This window comes from Seriola dumerili, unplaced genomic scaffold, assembly GCF_002260705.1.
Source record: "Seriola dumerili isolate Sdu_G_001 unplaced genomic scaffold, Sdu_1.0 BDQW01000306.1, whole genome shotgun sequence".
Lineage (NCBI taxonomy): Eukaryota > Metazoa > Chordata > Actinopteri > Carangiformes > Carangidae > Seriola > Seriola dumerili.
The window spans coordinates 843,206-850,443 of NW_019174561.1; positions in this window are offsets into that span (position 1 = coordinate 843,206).

Consider the following 7,238-nt stretch of genomic DNA (forward strand, 5'->3'; position numbering starts at 1 on the left):
ATCGAGAAATGAACTGAGGGAGGAGACGGAGAACAAGGAGGATGGAGAGAGAGAAAGAGAGGGAGAACTGGCTGCTGATAGCCGAGCTTATAAAACACTGTCTCCTCGAAAATTATGTTTATATACAACTAAAGTGCAACAACAAATTCTTTTTAAAGCTTCATATTTTCTTCTTCTTCTGTGTTTTATTTGAAGTGTTGATCCATCAGAAGATATAAAAACCATCTCAGTGTAGTTTCACATCTCCTCTCTCAGGCTTCTCTCTGCAGCTCTAGTAACAACAGGTCGGTGAGCCAATCAGAAGAGAGGAGGCTCTGAGCACAGACACAATCATTAGACCATGATATGCTGGCAGTAAGCTAGCTAGCAAAGGCAACACAGCAGCAGCAAGTTAGCTAACATTAGCATGTCTGCTGTAGCCGTCGCTAACAAAAACAGACATGTAACATAAGGAACCATCAAGTTACTGACACATGGAGGAGAAAAGAAAAACCAGTTCTGAGTCCAGCTGGACCCTTTAGCAGCTAGTAGGGTTCTCTCAGTAAACCAGACCAGTATCTGCTCCATGGTCAGACTGGGAAAGAAATTCAGCCTTGGACTGATCCACTGGAACTGGACAGCACGAAAGACACTGATGGAGCTGGTAAAAACTTTATGGGTGTTTTTGACGGTCCACTGGCCGACCAGGATTTGAGCCGGTGGTCAAATCTTAGTTTCTTCGGTTGAGACACGTACATGAATTGAGACCGGCTACCAAAACAAAGACCAGAGAAACTCAGATTACACCACACACAGTGGGGGTGTGGCTTCGTTCAGAAAACTGTTGTTTGCTGCTGTATTATTGTTTTAACATTGTGTTTACACAACTTCAGATGCCACATATGTATTTATATTTAGTCAAAAGCACCATCTTTCCTGAACTTTAACCACTGAAAAGATGCTAGTTTCAGATTTGGACAAAGAAGGTTCTTACCTGAACTATCATTAAAAGTTCAGGTGCAGTATTTCAGTCAAGGGGGGGAAAAAAGATTGTTTGGACAGAAGGAAGGAAAAGAAGAGTAGATCATTACAGGAGCGACTGAGACAGCAGAGGAAGACAAATATCAGGAGGCGGGGGGGGGGGTAGAAAGGCTTTAGAGGGAGGACAAGAAGCGAGAGGAAGATGGAGAGCGGAGGGAGGACAGGGAGAGAGAGTAAATATCTCAGTGTGTCACATAAACAGCGTCCGATCCCATTTCATGTGGACTTCAAAGGCTCGGAGCAGCAGGGAGTCGGACTGCAGCTGAAAGGAGGTGGTCACCTTCACCTGAACACGGCCGCTGTCGCCTGCTTTTATTTATTTTTTTCTTTTTACATTATAGTCATTTTAGCTGCTGCTTTTATCCGCAGCAGCTAAACCACCAGGCTCCATTACAGCTATTAGCCATGGTGGGAACTGTTTCCTTTGAAATCAATCAAAGCTGCTCCACTGTGACCAGAGGAAGAATGATCAAATAATTACACAGGTTCGGTTCCTACCAGTCGATGTCTTCCTCGCGTGGAGCAGCAGACGTGTTGAAGCTGGTTGATTAATGGTGGAATCACAACATGAAATTAAATTCAGCTTCAATTTAAAAAAAAAAAAAAAGAAAAGAATAAAAGCGCTCTCATTCTGCTCGATTTCATCCTGTTACGCCTTCAAAATAAAAGTCATTTGCATCTGGACGGTTCATTGACGACACCACATCGATGACACTGACACTAGTATGGACAATAATCCAACATTATTATTAAATATTGATCTGCATTGAAAACCAGGAAGAAGTAACCCTCGGGGGGGGGGGGGGGGGGGGGGGGGGGGTGTATCAGAGCTGCATCATGCAAAACCCACTGGTTTCAATTAGATTCAGATTTTCGTTACATGAAAGAAACAAATGGCAGAACATGAAGAAGAAAATCCAACATGTAACCCATGTGCTTTGAAAATGGTTCAGGAGGTTTAAATAAAAATGTTCTTATAAAACATGTAAAATTAGAACTAAATCCTTTTCTCTAATCTTTTTAATTGTGGTACATGCCCCGCCCCCGTTAGCGGACTATGTGGTTCATTTGTGAAATCTGTAGATCACGAGCTTCGACCAGCGGAGCGGCCCCTTTTTAACATTTAGATTTGTGACTTCTCCTCACTAATTGAAATGTAATTACATTTTCAGCATCAAACTGTTGATTTCTGCAGCTAAATTCAGACGAGAAGGAAAAGCTGGTTGGTGCAACAACAACAAAAAAGTCGTTTAATAACAAAAACTGAAGAAGTGTCTGCAAAGAGAAACTCAGGGACACGAGGAAAAGAGTCCAAACTAAGTCACGACACAAACTGTTTCACAGCTCAAATTACTAACGACAGCGACGACAGACATGAGCCTTTGACCAGAAACGGGAAAACAGCAGATTTGTGATTTCTCCAGGACAGAAGTTCTCACTCCATCTCGAGCCGCCGGCAGACGCAGCGGTGTGTTGCGTGGTGTGCAGCTCGGGGAGTCTCACTCTGCATGTCACTCCCTTTGATTTCCTACTTTTTCTTTTGAGGTGAGGTGTTTAATAAGCCCCGCAGAGTGGTTTTCCCTCCACCTGCACATTTTGCTTCTCTTCTCTTCTCCTCCGTCTCCTTCCCATGTGCAAATACAATCAAACAGGAAACAGAAAAAAAACTTTGGCAGGATTCTGATTCTTTCCTTCTTCGCCGGGGGAAACCAAATCACACATTTCACCTTCTACTTTGTTGTTTTGATGATTTGAATCCAGCGTCTGTTTGTGTTTTGTTTTTATTTCAGCTGCAGCTTCCTCTTTTATACAAGAACAGATTTTGTAAAGTAACACGATAAACATCCTTCGCTGTAAAGTGTGACGTGGAGAGAGAGAGTGTTCGTGCTCCGTGGTTATTTTACAGGCTTAAACCTTCCTGGGAAGATGGTGAATTTGTGGGATTTCTCTGATGTTTTTGCTCCTAAAAATTAAAGATTATATCAACGTCCCTCCGAACAGCCGAGGTATCAGCTCTGAAAAACTCGTATCAGCGGAGCCTGGAGCTCGGAGCGGGCCCCAACTTCAAACACTGGGCCCCGGCCGCTGAGGATTCTGGGCCGAAACCAGAACTCTTTGTTCATTTTACAGCAGAAATCTATCCGCCCCGTGGACACGCAGTTTATCAGAGGAGAAGAAAAGACTTTCTCTTTATCTATCTGCCTCTGTCTCTCCATTCAAGACACCTTATCTGGATCATGAGCCCGTCCCAGGAACCAGAGAGCTGTAAACACAGGAGGAGGCCAGACGTGTTTTATAGTCTCGGTCTCTGTGTGAGAAACTCGCTCTGATGGGATCATTCATCCTGACAACAGCTGATTCAAGTCACACTTCTTCACTTATTACTCCGTCCCGGGACGCGACGAGTTCTGCTCTGTAAATAGATGAAGTTTTCATGATCCGTCCAACACGATCGAATCTCTTGTTTGTCTTTTAAAGAGCGTTTTAAAAATAACCTTTTCTCTAGTTTTTGAGAAGTTTGCGAAACAGGCGCATTAAGAGTCTGAAGCCGTGCTCGCGGCGCTGTGAGGTTTCCCGTGACCAGACGTCCTCGTTCAGACTGTCCCGACAAAACTCTGTAAAACATAAAAAAATAATAAGAATTATATCACACTTGTTTTCAAAGATACAAAGACACTTATCTTGTTGTGTGTCATGTTCCATATAATGAATATCCTCACTGCTTGTTACACGTCGGATGTAGTGAACGACTCTATCGTGAAGATTATTTTAGGACCTTCAGAGCAGATTTAAAAATATCGAGATGTATATCGCGTGTCACGATACAGCTAAAAAATATTGTGGTTGATTATTTATGGACCACATCAGCCAGGCCTGTTTCTGTCCCACTCATTATTACCCAACCCAACATGGAAACACAAGCAATGCACCATGCGTCTGAAATCAACTCTGATTGGTCTGTGTCTGTGTCAATCAATCAATGTGTCGCTGTCAAGGCTGTTGCTCGGTAACTGTGCTAAACGCTGAAATAATTGTCCCCCACCCTGATGAAAACACCTGTGGTGCATGCATAACCTCACACACACACACACACACACACACACACACACACACACACACACGCTATGAGGCTGAGCTAATGCTAATATCGGCATGCTAACATTCTCACATTGATGATGTTAACATACTGATGTTTACCAGATCTTTTTTAACACTGGTCACCATCATTTAGCCTGTTAGCATGCTAGCATCTGCTAATTATCACGGCGCGCTGAGCGCAGCTGAGACTGATGAGAGAGTCATTAGTTTTAAAGTTATTCAGCTATAAACCAAATAACTGGGCAATGTGAAATTTGCCAGATGTTATAGATTGAAAACCAGATGTTAGCAGTGCCTCGACAGGATTTTGCCATTTCTCGGAACATCTGGATAAACTGGAGTTTTTCTCATTTGTCATTTTGAGATAAAATTTCTGTTTAAGATCTGATGAAACGTCTTGTACTCTACAACAACACTGCACTGTGTGTGTGTGTGTGTGTGTGTGTGTGTGTGTGTGTGGAGACGACAGCTTGTGATGTTTTCAGGCTCCTTTGTTTCTCGGGTTCTCAGCGAGTCTTTTAAAAAAATGTTTTATTGTTTTCTCGCGCTTCATATAAATGTTTTCACGACTGTTTGTCATCGGTCAGTCGGTCGAATAAAAACCTGATGAAGAAAAGAACAAAGAGAAGTTTGTTACAGACATGACAAGAGCAGCATGAGGACGCTGTGTGGAGAAATCTCTATAAAGCTTTACTGTGTGTGTGTGTGTGTGTGTGTGTGTGTGTGTGTGTGTGTGTGTGTGTGTGTGTGTGTGTGTGTGCGCAGTACCAGGCCGCTCTGATATGTGGAGTCATGGTGTGATTTCCGATGAAACGACCTCAATTATCATTAAATTCTCCTGCTGCCATTTATCAGACAATAGGTGAGGGAGAACTTGCAGAGGAGAGAGAGAGAGAGAGTGTGTGTGTGTGTGTGTGTGTGTGTGTGTGTGTGTGTGTGTGTGTGTGTGTGTGTAATGGTCTCTTTTCAGAGTGGAAGTCGATAAGAAGCGATTCTTTACCCTCAGCCTGTCTCTCATCTTTTCAGTCTTTTCTGAATCCTCTCTCTCCGTTGGAGCTGGTCAATAAACGACTTCAGACTCAAATCATTTCAGCTCTTCCTCTTTCTTTGTCACAGCCGTCTTTATTTTTGTGTTAACTCAACTTTCATTCTGCCCACGTCTTCTTCTATCTGTCCCCTTTTTCCACCATTTACAACTAGAACTGCCAGAACAAAACATTTCATGTAGATTACCAGCACAGTTCTGTTTTATTTAATTAAAGCTCCTCCAGTGTAAAGGTCTGTGTCCATGTGTAGTGTGATTATAGATCAGGTCTAGCTTCTATATTAATACTGTGAAAGTATCAAAGCCTCAGTCCACAGAGAAATGCACACAGCCTGTATTCAGAAACTGAGCCTTAAAACCAGCCGTCAGGACTTCTGGAACTTTGTGATGTCACAACAAAGCAGTCACCAAGCCCCGCCCACCTGGACCCACCATCCAAACCTTACAGGATTTGGTTTTTCTGAGTGTTTTTACCTGAAATCTGCTTTATTTTTATTGGATCACTCAGAAAACAGTTAGCCAATCAGAAGAGAGGCTCAGAGCCTCCTCTCTTCTGATTGGCTCACCGACCTGTTGTTACTAGAGCTGCAGAGAGAAGCCTGAGAGAGGAGATGTGAAACTACACTGAGATGGTTTTTATATCTTCTGATGGATCAACACTTCGAATAAAACACAGAAGAAGAAGAAAATACGGAGCTTTAAAACCAAAACTGAGATGATGGAGCGACGAAAAATCTCAAAAAATAAAGGTAAATGTGAAAAAAATACATGCGCCACTTTATTAAGTATTTTATAACAATAGATAAAGTATCTGTCTGAAAGTTACTGCAAAGTGTTAAAGAGGGTGATGATCTGGGTCTTTGTAGTAAGACTGAATGTGGTGACGTGGTTTTGCTGGACGTGATTAACGCTCTGTTACGGAACACACAGGAACTCACAGGAACTCACAGGAACACAGGAACTCACAGGAACACACAGGAACACAGGAACACTCAGGAACACACAGGAACACAGGAGAACACAGGAACATACAGGAACACAGGAGAACACAGGGACACACAGGAACACTCAGGAACACAGAGGAACACACAGGAACACAGAAACTCACAGGAACACACAGGAACACAGGAACACACAGGAACACACAGGAACACAGGAACATACAGGAACACACAGGAACACTCAGGAACACACAGGAACACAGGAACACACAGGAACACTCAGGAACACACAGGAACACACATGAACACACAGGAACTCACAGGAACTCACAGGAACATACAGGAACACACAGGAACACAGGAACACACAGGAACACAGGAACTCACAGGAACACACAGGAACACAGGAACTCACAGGAACATACAGGAACACACAGGAACACAGGAACACACAGGAACACAGGAGAACACAGGAACTCACAGGGAGCCACTGATTCATTCTCAGGTTCCTTTATTTAGTTAATGAGGTCGATGTTAACGACACAAGTTTCCTTGTTACTGCAGAGAAGGAACGCAGAGTTAAAGGAAATCTATGGGACTGAAGAGACACACACACAAGGAGTTAGACTCTCCCTCTCTACACACACACACACACACACACACACACACACACACACACACACACATGTTGTCATCAGGCTGCTGTGCCCTTTGCCGTAACGCCACGCTGCATCATCTGCATCATGTGTACATGAGGTGAAAAAGGCAAGTGTGTGTGTGTGTGTGTGTGTGTGTGTGTGTGCGTGTGTGTGTGTGTGTGTGTGTGTGTGTGTGTGTGTGTGGCTGGTGTTGTTCTCGTGGAGGCTGATGACTGTCGTCTGCACAACAACAATGCCGTCGGTCTTTGAACGCAACATGAATGTATGTTTACGTTCAGAAACATCCTGATGTTGTTGTGATGTCAAAAATCACATCATCATTTATTTTATTTTTCTTCTGATCAGTGTCAGTGATTTCCTCTCGTATCGTCCGGCTTTAGTTTCCAGGAACTGAAACACTAACAGAAATGTGACGGACAGATGTTTTGGGATGTTGATGATGTCATCATATTTTACACCAGGTGTGTATTGGTG